The sequence below is a fragment of the Oryctolagus cuniculus genome, chromosome 14, assembly GCF_051225735.1.
Source record: "Oryctolagus cuniculus isolate XC-2025 breed Fujian yellow rabbit chromosome 14, ASM5122573v1, whole genome shotgun sequence".
Taxonomy (NCBI): domain Eukaryota; kingdom Metazoa; phylum Chordata; class Mammalia; order Lagomorpha; family Leporidae; genus Oryctolagus; species Oryctolagus cuniculus.
In genome coordinates, this window is record NC_142880.1 from 17,166,177 (window position 1) to 17,181,597 (window position 15,421).

The 15,421-nt window shown below is 40.9% G+C and overlaps 1 protein-coding gene and 1 pseudogene across 10 annotated transcripts in view; one reads left to right on the top strand and one right to left on the bottom strand.

The window, feature by feature from the left end:
* The window catches only part of KIAA0825 (KIAA0825 ortholog), a 443,996-nt gene that overhangs the window by 404,471 nt on the left and 24,104 nt on the right, over nucleotides 1-15,421 (bottom strand). The window lies entirely within an intron of this gene.
* LOC100342128 (chromobox protein homolog 1 pseudogene) lies at nucleotides 6,034-6,658 on the top strand (annotated as a pseudogene).

A 15,421-nucleotide genomic window follows, 5' to 3' on the forward strand; every position in this document is an offset into this window, starting at 1 on the left:
TCCTAATCCTGTGTTCTTAACACTCATTTCCTACTCGACTCAGACCAATCTGGCTTCTGCCTCTACCCTTACACTGAAACTACAAAATATTTTTTAGTTCCTATCATACTGAATTTCTTTGCCCTATTTGATTCTGATAGCTACTCCTTCCTTGAAACCATCTCTTCTTTTGACAACTTTGCTAAATAACACATCTTATGAGTTCTCTTCGTACTTCTGATACCATTTGTAAGACAGGCTTCTGGTACTTTGGGAAGTTGGCCATCTCACCACACTTTTTCTTTAATCGGATATATATATATATATGTTATATATATAGATATGTTATCTATGTTATATCTATGCTATCCATGTTATATATATATATGTTATATATGTTAACTATATATTTGTGTTATCTATCAGATCTATCTTTAATCTGATAGATAATATATATGTGTGTATATATGTATATAAACATATATGTGTGTATGTATATATGTATATATACATATACATGTATATATACACACATATGGGGGTCATTCTTCTGTGTTACAGGACCTAGTTTTCCCAGTAAAAATTAATTCATTGAGGGTTAGACCAATTACATGCGCACTGAATGAATTCTGACATGTGGAATGAAGGCAGAGACAAGGTATAACTGGTAGCAAGCCAATCAAGCCAATTCCAGCCTCCTGAGAGAAGGTACACAGATTTTGTTGGCTTAGGTCCCTGCAGCTGCCTAGTTCCTGCCCTTCTCCAACTGACTGCATATCCCCCCTTTTTTTGGTTCTATGAAATATACACAATAAATGCTCCCCTTGCTCCATTGAGCAATGGTTACTTTTTAACAGTTGCTGCAATTAACCAGGGAAGATTTAATTAAAGTAAAATACATCTTGATTGACTCTTCTCCTCTCTCTGACATTAGACACTGATATTCACCAAAGATTATCCACCATAGACATTCTGTCTAGGATGGACTTCATGTCATGCTACTCCAGAATATGGCACCTTAGCATTTTAGAAAACAGCTGAAGTAGGAAGGTCTTTCATTTCCTCCTCCCCTTCTCCCCTGGAGTGAACTATAAAAGAATTCTCTGACCTTACTTCCACTCCTCCCTATTCCCACAACCATGGAATATCCTTATTTTTGAAGACAAAGGAACACAGAGATAGCTGAACAAACTGGCCTTACTAAGACCTGCTCAGTTTATTAGGAATCGAATCTTGGTCTCCCATGTGGGTGGCAAGGATACATGAGCCATCACCTGCTACCTCCCATGGTGTGCCCCAGTAGGAAGAAAGATCCGGAAGTATAGCAAGGACTTAATCCCAGGCACTCTTATTTGCAGAGTGGGTATCCCAAGTGAAAACCTAACTGCTGAACCAAACACCTGTCCTTTGCCCTAGTATCTTAAATCAGGTTTCAGCAAACTATGATATGATCTGTTTTTTCCATGGTCTGCAAATTAAGAATGTTTTTTTACATTTCTATCCAGTTGTAAAAATTAAAAAAAAAATGTTACAGAGGTCATTATAGTCCACAAATCCAAAAATATTTACTATCTGATTTTTTTTTGAAGATTTATTTATTTATTTGAAAGTCAGAGTTACACAGAGAGAGGAGAGGCAGAGAGAGAGAGAGGTCTTCCGTCTGATGGTTCACTTCCCAGATGGCTGCAATGGCTAGAGCTGCGCTGATCTGAAGCCGGGAGCCAGGAGCTTCTTCCTGGTCTCCCACATGGGTACAGGGGCCCAAGGACCTGAGCCACCTTCTACTGCTTTCCCAGGCCAGAGCAGAGAGCTGATTCGGAAGTGGAGCAGCCGGGACCAGAACCAGACCCATATGGGATGCCGGCGCTTCAACCAGGGTGTTAACCCACTGTACCACAGCGCCAGCCCCATCATCTGATGTTTTGTAATAGACAAAATTTGCTGAACCCAGGCTTAAATAGTCATCAAATTCTTTGAAGCTTTCTCTCCCTAATATCTTAAATGGTCACCAAATGCTCGCAGATTCTACTTCCCCCCCATCAGTGTCCTAAATCTGGACGTTATTTCTTGGTGGCCAAACAACAGAAAAGCCTCTTATCTGGCTCCCAGGTCTCACACATGGAACAAACATGTATTTGGTTTTGCTCCCCTTTCCACTCCTGGCACGGAGCACTAAAACCCTTGGAATTTCCTGAGTGATAGAAGTTTCTTTAGTTACTGGTATCTGAGGTTATGCTAATAAGGTGGCTCTTGGTAAGCCCCTAGAGAGCTTCAGGGTGGAAATGGATCAACAGAGGAACCAATCAGCTGACCAGTGAACCAGCACCTTCAGCTCCACACTCAAGCCCTCTCCAATCTCCAAGGAGGAGAGAAGCATGCAAGATCGAGCACGCTCATTGATGGACGATGATTTAATCAGCAATACCTACAAAGTGACTTCAATAAAAACTTGTGAACAAGAAAGTTCAAGGGATTCCAGGTTGGTGAACATATCCATGTCCTGAGGGCGTGGCACACGCAGAGAACACATGGAGATTCTGTGCCATGATCTTCCTTACTTGCCATGTGCATCTTATCAATGTGGCTGTTTTTATATTTCACTCTTTCTAATCAAACTGTACATACAGTGCTTTCCTGAGTTTTACAAGTCAGTCAAATAAATTAATGAAACTAAGGGGAAGATACAGGAACGCTTGAATTTGCTTGGGCAGATGTGTAGGTCAGATGGGGAACGCATTTGTGGCTGGTATCTTAAGTTAGGGCAGTGTTGTGGGACTGAGCTCTCATTGTGGGTACTTTTAACTCCAGGTAATTAGTGTCAGAACTAAAATGAACTGCTGAACACCCAGTTGGTCTCTGCCTTGCACATGGGCACTAGACTTTTCATTTTACAACTAAATCTGATCATTTCACTAATGTGTTTAGATAACACTGAAGATTTTTCAAAGTATATAGCACTACTACAGGCTCTTTGTTTTATATATTTGAATATAGTTCTACATGTCTTAATTATATTTTTTATTGTAACTCTCCTGGCTTGACTTCTTGAAACAACCTCCTAGCTGTAACTCCCTTTACTAAGGATATTTTCAGGAGAAAAATCATATTTATGGACAACATTTGCTTTAATACATAGATAAAACTATTTAATGGAAACATATACCTATAATAACATAATCTGTGCATTGTCTTTAAAACAGAAAAAAGTTATCTACAATAATGTCTTGAATCATTTTTAAATGGCTTTTTAAAAGTTTAAGCCACATTTTAGAAAATGTGAAAATCATATAGAATACAGGGAAGAAACTACTAAGTTGTTTTAATTACTAAATAAAGTCTAAAGATACAGCATATTTTCTTGACATAGTTGAGAAATAATAGCTAATAAATCAAAATGTAAACCAACAATATACCTAAGGTGAAAAATCAAGATTGAACATTAAGCTATCAAATAAAATTTAAATGTGGTCCCTAAAAACTCTTTCTAGTTTCCTTAAAAAAATGTAAATTAAAAATAATATTTAAAGGCCCTTCCAGTTTTATAATTCTGTGAGTTTAATCAGGTAATCTATTTTTCCCTTTATATTTAATCTTCTGTCATATAGCCTTTGCAGTATACTTTTAAATTCTGTAGTTCAATAGAAGGATAATTTGTTGGTGGTTAAAACAAATTCACATGAAATGACCTGAAAAATCTACTTAAAAAGCAATCAGTGAAAGTAAATATTGGATTTCTTCATGTTAAATCTAAAAATCCATCACTATACTTGCTTTTTACTTTCTTTGCTGCTTAACATATCTCAACAGTGAATCTCTCATATCAACATAGTCATCATGATCCAAGCTGCAAATAATAGAGAGTGTCAGTGTCAATTTTGCTTTCTCACACTTGCATCCCTTCACTTCATCTGATTTTAATAATCCCTGTCAAACCACAAACAGTCCAAATTACCTTCATGACACAGAAGCTTTCAAGGAGCAGACAGAATCTCAACTTTCATTTAGCAGCTACAAAAGAAAGCTGTCCAGCTGGACAAATATTATTTCCACACTTGACAATCGCTACAGTTGAGCATGCATTTTAATTTTAACTAAACCTGCCAGGAGTTTGATATGAGCTTCTTGTTTTGTGTAGATTGACTCACAGGATTATCAGACCAATGACTGTAATTGTGCTGAAAGAACCCAGCATTTATCTACTAAAACATGAATCACACAGCAAAGCTGATGGATCAAAATGAACATATAAGAGCTAATGTGTATGTACAGATTGTAGGGGGGAGACTATTTAAATTAGATGTTTTAATTACTAAATATGGTCTATAGATACTACATATAATCTTGATATGATTTTAAAAAATAATAGCTAAGAAATAAAAATGTAAAATAGTTCAAATTTTAATCCACAGACACCACTAAGAAACAAGTTGTAAGAATTAAATCTAAAGAAACTAAAGAAAAGTATAGGATTGATTCAATTTCAAAATCAGATTCCTAGAAAAGTTATAGGTGTTAATCATAAAAAAATCATATTCTTGACAAAATGTAAAAAAAAAAATCAAAAAGTTCACCCTATTCTAGTCAATGTACTCCTGCACATAGGATGCAAAATCTCAATACAAAATCAGAATAAAAATGAGGAATGTAAGAATAAGAGTTACAAAGGATTTTGAGGATATTTTTATAAAAATGCTTAATACCATCATAGGACACTTGAATTAATTTGCAATGTTAACAATTCTAAGTCTCAGCTATTTTAAAAAATCCAAAAAGAAAGCACATACTGCCTTGCTTAAGTGATTTTTTATTTTACTCAACTTCAGTCTGCTTACTTGGTATATGTATAAACTTCGTACTTTTTGACAACTACAAATTCTATTTGGATTGGTAGAATATCACAAAATTTTTGGAATTATGAATTTCTATGTGCATCACAACTTATTCCAAGTGTAGGTCACTCCATAGGTTATATTTCATTAACAGCATTTTTATGATGTATTCACAATAGCTTTTTTTTTTTTTTTTTTTTTTGGACATGCAGAGTTAGATAACGTGAGAGAGACAGAGAGAAAGGTCTTCCTTTCCATTGGTTCATCCCCCAAATGGCTGCTACGGCCAGAGTCTTGCAGCTGGCGCACTGTGCCGATCCAAAGCCAGGAGCCAGGTGCTTCCTCCTGGTCTCCCATGGGGTGCAGGGCCCAAGCACTTGGGTCATCCTCCACTGCCTTCCTGGGCCACAGCAGAGAGCTGGACTGGAAGAGGAGCAACCGGGACAGAACCAGCACCCCAACAGGGACTAGAACCTGGAGTGCCAGTGCCACAGGCGGAGGATTAGCCTAGTGTGCTGCGGTGCCAGCCCACAATAACTTTTTAAAAACATCACCAAAACCAAGTAATTTTATCGTTCATTTTACAGTTTGTTACTCGGTCTACAATAGCATTCACAATAATTTCAAATGTTTTAACTTTGCCAGAATGAACCTCCAAACTTCGATTTTAAGAACTAGTCAAAGGGCCGGCACTGTAGAATAACCAGTTAAGCTGCCATCTGCAGTGCTGGCATCCCATAAGGGTGCCAGTTTGAGTCCTGGCTGCTTCACTTCTGATCCAGCTCTCTGCTATGGCCTGGGGAAGCAGCGAAGGATGGCCCAAGTGTTTGGGCCCCTGCATCCACATAGGAGACCCAGGTGAAGCCCTTGGTTCCTGGTTTCGGGCTGGCCCAGCCCTGGCTGTTGTGGTCATCGGGGGAGTAAAGCAATGGATGGAAGTTGATATTCTCTGTCTCTGTCTCTCTCTCTCTCTCTGTTTCAGATAAATAAATCTTTAAAAAGAAAAACCAGCTGAGAAACTTGAACTACTATTGGAATTGTTTTTTTGGATTTTTTTTTTTTAATTAGAAGTATCCAACGGTACTAACATACAACTAGCATCATTTAAAAGTCGATGGGGCTGAGGGGAGGGCCGTTGGCTGGGGCCTGCAGTAGGCTGCTTCAGTGAGGGGCTCGATTGCGGCCACTGGCTTGTTGCTTTCTGGGCGCCACTCCCCCTGGCCGGCCCAGCGCAACGTGCAGTCGCGCAACCCCGATTCTTTTCGAGTTCCAGGGGGCTGCTTTGAGCAGCATCATCCTTTAAACCAGAAAGCTGGCGGGCACTATGGGGAAAAAACAAAACAAGAAGAAAGTGGAGGAGGTGCTAGAAGAGGAGGAAGAGGAATGTGTGGTGGAAAAAGTTCTTGACGTCAAGTTGTAAAGGGCAAAGTGGAGTACCTCCTAAAGTGGGACGGTTTCTCAGACAATACGTGGGAACCAGAAGAGAATCTGGATTGCCCTGACCTCATGGCTGAGTTTCTGCAGTCACAGAAACGGCACAGGACAGAGAAGTCAGAGGGAGGCCAGCGCCGAGCTGATTCTGATTCTGAAGACAAGGCAGAAGAGAGCAAACCAAAGAAGAAGAAGAACGAAGAGTCAGAAAAGCCACGAGGTTTGGAGCCAGAATGGATTACTGGAGCTACAGCCTCGAGTCAGAACTCATGTTCCTGATGAAATGAAAAACTGATGAGGCTGACTGTGGGAAGCAGGGCCGGGCTCCCACAACGTGGCGCTGAGAGGGAGTAAACAAGTCCTACACAGCGGCTTGGCTGCTTCATCAATTTGACTAATGAGCTGCAGGAGCTGACCCGACCTCTGATTGGAAGAAAGCGGCGTGCTCAGCACGCGGGCAGCGGAGCACGGATTGGTGGGAGAGGACTATAAAAGGGGACGCAACTGCACTTTCTGGGACAACTACTGTCTCCAGGCTGGTGGAGAGTTCGCTGGGGAGCTCGTTATTTCGCTCTTCTCTTTACCTGTTCTTGCGTTGCTATAGAAAAAACCTACAGCAAGGGAAAAACAGTGTCCGGTCCGGTGCAGCTCCTCCGCGAGCGGAGGAGCCACAGCTGTCCCTACCAAGGAAGCCAATGTCAAGTGCCCACAGGCTGTCATTTCCTTCCATGGGGAAAGGCTGACGTGGCACTCCTACCCCTAGGAGGATGACGACAAAAACGATGACTAGAATTAAGTCTCTTGAGCACCAGCCCCTGTCACATCCGACTGTGGGTTTCAGGTGGGGAGGGAAGAAGTTCTGCTTGTCTTGACACCGCAGAGGTGGCTTGAGAAGCTGTTCTTTAAAGAGCCAGGACAGTTCCTGTGCCCTGCAGCAGCCCAAGTGCTGTAAGCTGTTCCAAGCTATGTAGTTCACACAGCCATCCCATTGGAGGGGAAGGGGTAAGTGTTTCAAGGCAGCCCGTTCTGTGCTTTGCTGAGAGAAGCCAAGGGCCTTCTATGAAGGACAAACTTGCAGAATTGATTGGAAGAACAAAAAGATATTGTAGGTCATCAAAGAGCATCTCCACAGCCCACACACCTTCTTTCCAATAGTGTTAACTCTGCGTTTTTACAGCATAGCATGTGTTTAGTTTTTGGTTATTACTGGTGTATTATTTTGGGATGGGAGGGATGGGATAGGGAGAAAGGGAAATGGGTTAGATCATTTTGATTAAAATTTGGGGCCTGACTAGGGAAATGGTTCAACAGTATAGAGAACTAACTGATGAATCGGTTTTATATCCAGGATATTTTACCTTTTCAAAAAAATGTCACTGGGGCCTGTGCTGTGGCGTAGCAGGTAAAGCCACCACCTGTGTGCCGGCATCCCATAAGGGCGCCGGTTTGAGTCCTGGAGGCTCCACTTCCCATCCAGCTCTCTGCTATGGCCTGGGAGAGCAGTAGAAGATGGCCCAAGTCCTTGGGCCCCTGCACCCATGTGGGAGTCCCTGAAGAAGCTCCTGGTTCCTGGTTTCTGACTCCTGGCTTAGGATCGGCGCAACTCTAGCTGTTGCGGCCATTTGGAGAATGAAACAGCAGACGGAAGACCTTTCTCTCTCTCTGCCTCTCCTTTATTCTCTGTGTAACTCTGACTTTCAAATACATAAATAAATCTTTTTTAAAAATGTCATTGGCCGGCGCCGTGGCTCACTAGGCTAATCCTCCACCTAGCAGCGCCAGCACACTGGGTTCTAGTCCCAGTCGGGGCGCCAGATTCTGTCCCGGTTGCCCCTCTTCCAGGCCAGCTCTCTGCTGTGGCCCGGGAGTACAGTGGAGGATGGCCCAAGTGCTTGGGCCCTGCACCCCATGGGAGACCAGGATAAGTACCTGGCTCCTGCCATTAGATCAGCGCGGTGCGCCGGCCACGGCGGCCATTGGAGGGTGAACCAACGGCAAAAGGAAGGCCTTTCTCTCTGTCTCTCTCTCTCACTGTCCACTCTGCCTGTCAAAAAATAAAAAAAAATAAAAAAATAAAAAGAAAAATGTCATTGACACCATAAATGGAGACTGTTTAAAAGCTGTGAATGCCTGAAAGCTGTAAGCCACGGTGTTCCCTGCCTGAGATTAATGTTGTTCCCCACAAAGGAAGAAGCCAGTTCAGGAGTTACCAAAGCTGTCATTTTGGAGATGGAGACTGACTGGGGAGGGAGAGTGTACACAGGCAGATAGATCATTCTGTCTCACAGGTGCTAATTCTTGAAATTAGACAAGAAGATGCTTTCTTTTCCAATCATTAAGTTGTATCAGCTTATCCATCCAAACACTGGCTGCGGTACTGGAAGAGGGGAAGAGAGTGATACAGAAGATGGCAGAGTACGGAAAGACAAGGGCCTATATTCTTAAGGTAGTGAACTCTTGAAGCCTTGCTTTTGAATTTTGAACCTTGAAACCATGGGTGACAGGGTTCAGTCACTGACAGCACAAGTTTCATTGAAACTGTTCTAGGGTTGAATGATTTCAGAAGCCCTGGTCTCAGAAGAAGACTAAGCATTCATACTGAGGCAGTGGTTTACTTTTTTTTTTTAATGTTTTATTTTTATTTATTTGACAGGTAGAGTTACAGACAGTGAGAGGAAGAGACAGAGAGAAAGGTCTTCCTTCCATTGGCTCACCCCCCAAATGGCCGCCACAGCTGGAGCTATGCTGAACCGAAGCCAGGTGCCAGGTGCTTCTTCCTGGTCTCCCATGCCGGTGTAGGGGCCCAAGCACCTGGGCCATTCTCTGCTGCCCTCCCGGGCCACTGCAGAGAGCTGGACTGGAAGAGGAGCAAGCAGGACTAGAACCCAGTGCCCATGTGGGATGCTGGCGCCGCAGGCAGAGGATTAACGAAGTGAAACACGGCACCAAGTGGTTTACTTTAAAACGCCAAACAGTTTTTTTTTTTTTTTTTTTTTTTTTTTTAATCCTAAGAATTAACTGAGATCCAAGATGTTCTGTCTTGATTCCTAAGATCCATCAGTTCTTGACACGGTCTAGTCCTGCATCTAGAGCTATATTGTAAAATCTCTGTAGGCATGTGTTAGGTTTCTGTGAAAACTTTGTTTAAATGTAAACTTCATACCACACTGTCAGTTTTTGTCTTAATAAAACTATAGATTTATAAAAAAAAAAAAGTGGATGAAGTTCTTCTAATGGGGTCAATATATTAACCACCATTGTTTCACTTTTCAAACATGGACAAGAAAACTCAGAAATGAAAATGAAATTTAGAATGGTCTAAACAAAAAGTCATATTTCAGAGTGTTACACAAATGTTTGTACTTTCTGCAATTAAGTATCAAAATACAATATTTTTAAGCACAGTCTTAAAATAAACCCATGTAGTCCATGTTGATGCTTCCTTAGTAGACTCAGTCTGATTTTTAGGTGGTCGGTGACATCATTACCGGGTTGTTGGGTGGTAAATGACAACAAACATTTTCTGTGAGTTACACATTAATTATTTTTAGTAAATCAAAGAAACTTAGTTTGATGTAAACTGCTGCTTTTTTAAAATCATTGTTGTCAAAGGGTTATTACAAAATAAAAATGCATTACTCAAAAACTGAATGAGTAGTTACTGGCAGGCATATCAAGTGGCTGGTAGGGTGGCAGCCTGGAGTACTGCTGCCACGCCCACTTTCCAAGAGCTTTAAAAGTAAGCTGTACCTAACTGCTTATGTCCAAGTGCATTTACTTTATCAGCAGGCATGCTTTATATTGTCCTTGAAAGAAAATAGGTCTGCTTATACATGAAAACTTTAGTGGAAAATAGAATTAAAAACTAAGCCTATTTTAAATAAAGAAAAGTTTGAACTGTATGCATAGTGTTTCATAAATGCATTTTCCAAGAATGTTTTTAAGACCACCTCTTATTAGTTCTGGAAAGGAGAAATGAGTTATCACAATTTAAATATATATAAAAGAGAGAATTCTATTAACTACATTGGCATCTAACATATGAGACTATGATAGAATTTAGAAGCACAAGGTACAGGTCTGTATAAACCCATCCCGGTTTATTTATATACAACAAGAATGAAAAATCTGGGATGTATTAACAATGATAATCTAGATCATTATGGCATGACATTGGGAGATCTCTAGAATGCTGTATACTTTTTTAAAAAAAATATTTTTCTTTATTTATTTTCATTTCATTCAAAAGGCAGAGCAAAGAAACAGAAGAAGAGGGATCTTCCATCTTTTGCATCACTCCAGTCTACGGCTGTACCACCCTGAACGCGCCCGATCTCTTCTGATCTCGGAAGCTAAGCAGGGTCGGGCCTGGTTAGTACTTGGATGGGAGACATCTTTTGCATCACTCCCAAAATGCCAATAATAACCAGGGCTGGGTCAGGCCAAAGTCCGGAGTCCAGAACTCAATCTGGGTCTCCCACATGTGGGACAGGGTCCTAAGCATCTGAGTCACTATCTGCTGCCTCCCAGAGTATATACCAGCAGGAGGCTGGAATGAGGAGTGAAACGGTAAAAATCAGAGTGTTGTTATTCATGAGCAATACAAATCAGTATGGGACACAACCAACTATGATAGCAGTGACTAAAATAAAGAGGAGACATGATTTAGAGCAGGACATGCTTGCTGTAAAGGTTTTATGGTTCTGCTGCATGCAGCCCTAGATGCCATGCACTGTCAGCACCTGCTCACTTTCTTGACGCTGGCTGCAGGCTGGGCTGATGCTGCGCTTGCTCTGGTGGTTTTCTGCAGGTTAGGGCCCGACCACAGGTCAGGATAGAGAGGAAGCCATAAGGAAGTTTATGCAGTAAGATAGAAATTATTACAAAAAAATTCTGAATTTTTTATCTGGTTGGCGGCATGATAGTTCATGAATTAGCTTTAAAAAAAAAAATTGAGCCAAGGTGGAGATCAGAAGGGATGGCAAATTCACAATTAGACATGATGAGTTTGAGTGTGCCACACAATTGGAAATGTCCCAAAAAGAGGAAACAAGAAGCTGGCGCCACGGCTCACTAGGCTAATCCTCCACCTAGCGGCACCAGCACACCGGGTTCTAGTCCTGGTCGGGGCACCGGATTCTGTCCCGGTTGCCCCTCTTCCAGGCCAGCTCTCTGCTATGGCCAGGGAGTGCAGTGGAGGATGGCCCAAGTGCTTGGGCCCTGCACCCCATGGGAGACCAGGAGAAGTACCTGGCTCCTGCCATTGGATCAGCGCGATGCGCCGGCCGCAGCGCGCTGGCCGCGGCAGCCATTGGAGGGTGAAGCAACGGAAAGGAAGACCTTTCTCTCTGTCTGTCTCTCTCACTGTCCACTCTACCTGTCAAAAAATTAAAAAAAAAAAAAAAAAAAAAAAAAAAGAGGAATCAAGAGTAGATGAGAAGGGACAGGGCTCATAGTGTCAAACTGTGTAATTCAGCAGACTAAGAGGTAGACAGCAACATTCATACTTATTTTTGCTGTGACCATGAGCTACCATAAACATGCATAGCAATTGTGTATGTATATATGTGTATCTACATATATTAAACAAAAGCTTTCTATGGCATTACTTACCATTAATAACTGCTCTGATTATTCTGTATTCCAGTATGTTGTATTTCTTTCACTTTAAAAAATTTTTTTCTACTTGAAACGCAGAGAAAGGATGTAGAGAACCTCTTATTCACTGCTTCACTCTCCAAATGACTAAAACAACTAGGACTGGGTCAGCCTGAAGGTAGGAACCTGGAACTTAATCTAGGTCACCACGTGGAGCACAGGGACCCAGCTACTTGAGCCATAAGTTGCCTCCCAGGGTGTACTTTTATTTAGCAGGAAGCTTGATCTGATGCAGAGGAGCCAAGACTCAAACACCACACTCAGATGTGGGATGTGGGTGTCCCAAGCAGAAGCTTAATTGCTGAGCCAAACACCTGCCCCTTCTCTCTCTCCTGCTCTGGATCTCCCTCTTGTTCTCCCTCCCTCTCTCCCCTCCCCCGCCCCCATGCTCCCCACTGCACCTTAATTAAGTTTGGCTTTGAGATTTTTAGATTAAACAGAGGACTTTGTGATCATTCTGGAGAACCGTCCGTAAAGATTTGACAGATGACTCCAGAAAGAGATGTTCTATGAGAAGGGTGCAAAATGAGAGAAGCAGAACACTAAGGACTGGTGTATTAGGAAGCATGAGCGGAGGGTAAGAAAATGGCCAAAGAAGATTAAAACACAAACAAATGGGGTCACAGGTTAGGCATAATACAATATCAAAGAGGACAGTGTTGCAAAAAAGAATGGAGTAGTCAACAAAAGCCTTTTCCAACACAAAACTTTGCCCCTACTGCAGTATTTCTCAAGGTGTAGTCCAAATTTAAGCTCAATTACTGGAGACACTTGCTAAAAATTCAAATATCTGAGCTCCATCCCACACCTAATGAATTCTCTGGGTGTGGGCCTAGGAATTGGCAATTGAAAAGCTTCCAAGAGCATTCTTTCCACCAATCATTTTTATCTCCATGCCTTTTACAAACCAGCTTTCAGAATGGCACCTCTAAGAACATTTGGTCTCACCTCATACTTTGGTTGCATTTCTGAAAAGTTGTTAGGTGATGACTCATACACCAAACCACTGTTCTCCCAATTACTACCACGGTTATTTCAGGATTACGTTCACGCAGGACACAAACCAGCTTCAGGAGCATTCAGTTTTTAAACAAACATCCCTTTTCTGTCTAACTTTTCTGTATTACTATGTAAGAGGATGACTAAGTGGACTCCCACCCTCATAATCTCATCCAATTTACATGCACATATATTCACAATATTGTGAATTATTATAATAATTATTATATTATATAATACATAATACATTATATATTATAACAATAATTGTTAACACATTTTCATTTTTATTTCAAACTGACTGCAAAGGATTTAGCTGATGAAGCATCACAATTCAATGGCATTTAGCATAACTCACAGGCAGAAAGTGCCACAGGGAGACAGTTTTCAGAAAACACAAGAACTGAAGTCGGTGACTGGGACTCTAACAGTAAAGACGTCTCCTTTATGTGGTGAGCTCTGGTAACAGAAAGTATTTGTCAGTGTATTAGCAGAGGGTCACCAAGAAATATGGGGTGTGACTGCATTCTGTCAAAGATGTGAATCAAACTAAAGAATAGCAGTGGTGAACATGTGTTCCCTTACTTCATGAAGCCCTGTTCTAAATCCTTGACATCCATTAACTCGTTGAATCCTCCCAACAATCCTGTAGAATAATACAGCCTCAGGCCTCATTTCCCAGATGAGGAAGCTGAGACACAGAGGGTTAAATAATGCTCCTGAGATCACACACAAACAGCTTGTCTCCAGAGTCTGTGCTCAGACAGCGTGCAGCACTGTGAGTCTGAGAAAGTCTCAAATATTGCACCAATCATCTGTCTCTACAGAGAAAGATATGTTGTTTATATTCTGGGATTATTTTATTGTGCTCTTTATAGAGTTGATTTCAAGATAACTTGATAACTACCCTGTACTAGCATCTCAGCTTATGTTCAGTTATTAAATCTCTTTATATTCATAATGCACTTGAAATATCACAGGAATCGCCAAATAGCATAAGGATGGGAATTTTGCATCATACCTAAAAATAGAAATTTAAAGAAATTTAATTCTGCATAAAAGGGCCAAAAGATGACATAGTGGTTTAAAGCTGTGCTCCTCAAATTTTAATGTAACAACTACCTGGGAATCTTGTTCAAAAATGCAGATTTTCAGTAGGTCTGAGACTCTGCATTTATAACAAGTTCCCAGTTGATGGTGTGACACTGCTGCTCTGGGACTGCCATTTAGAGAGGGAAGGGTTCAGGGCTGGAGCTCTGGAGTCACACGGCTTGTGCCTAAATCCCAGCTCCATTGGTTCACCAGCTGTATAACTAGGAGATCCTACACCTGTAATACACCTGTAAAATAGTGAGATCATTAAAGGACTATTACCAGGGTTATGTGAGATAATCCACAGACAGTACTTAGAATAGTCCCTGGCTTACAGAAAGAACTCAATAAATGTAATCTCTTAGTATTATTGAAAGATATTAAAAGCATATATTGCATCCCATTAGAAATCCATTTATAGAATTGACTGATCTAGCAGAAATGCTAAATAAAAGGCCATCATTCTTTTCAAGGCAGTCACTAGAACATCACTGTACATTGAAGGACATTAAATACGTAAGTTAGAACCAGTACCCAGCTTTATTAAATACATAAATCTGAAACTGCTCTAAAAGAATTTGCATGAAGCTGGCTTGGTCTATGATATTTGAAGAGCACATTTCGTTTCTATGCCAGAAAAAAATTTTATATTGCAGGCACACAGAGTTCCAAGTCATTTATTTGAAAAGCTTCTTCTCAATTTAGAAACATTTTTGTCTAAAAAATACATTTTTATGATATAGGTATCAGAATTATTATTAGAAAAACAGTAATGATTTTAAAATTTCGCTCAAGGAAGAGCACTGTTAGCTTGGAGGATTTAAACATATCGTTCACAGGCAACTGTAGAAGAAACACAGTGGAAGAACGATTCATGTTCTTCCACTCATTGATAAAACCAGACAGGGCAAGGCTTGGTGGCTCTACCGAGGAGGAGATGAGAGGTATGGCATACACTTGGTTGGTCAGTATGTTTAAGAGACAACAACAACAAAAATGTCCATCAGTCATTTTCCTATCTTTTCATCTTTTATTTTTCTAACATGCATGATTTTTAAAAACTTGTGGGATAATTCCTATTATCTTTATTTTTAGAAATTAAAACTAGAGTCAAATTAGATAACCAACCTACCCTGTAAGATCATCACAAACAAGAATCAAGGAAAAAGGAGGAACTTGGGCTATGATATTCTCTCCCCCTTTCTTTTTCTGCCTGCAGAGATGGGGTAAAGGAATGCTCCCCACTGCCCCCTTCATGTCTGGCGGGATACAAGAATTAGTTCATAAAAGCACAACACTTCAAATTTCACCTTATATTTTATCCTCTCTGGCAAATGTTAGTTTAAAAAAATAAATTTTACTCCCAGAAATCTGCAGGAAACGATCTATATGAAGGACTGCCATAAGGAAGCCGACAAGGCAGGCTTTACCTG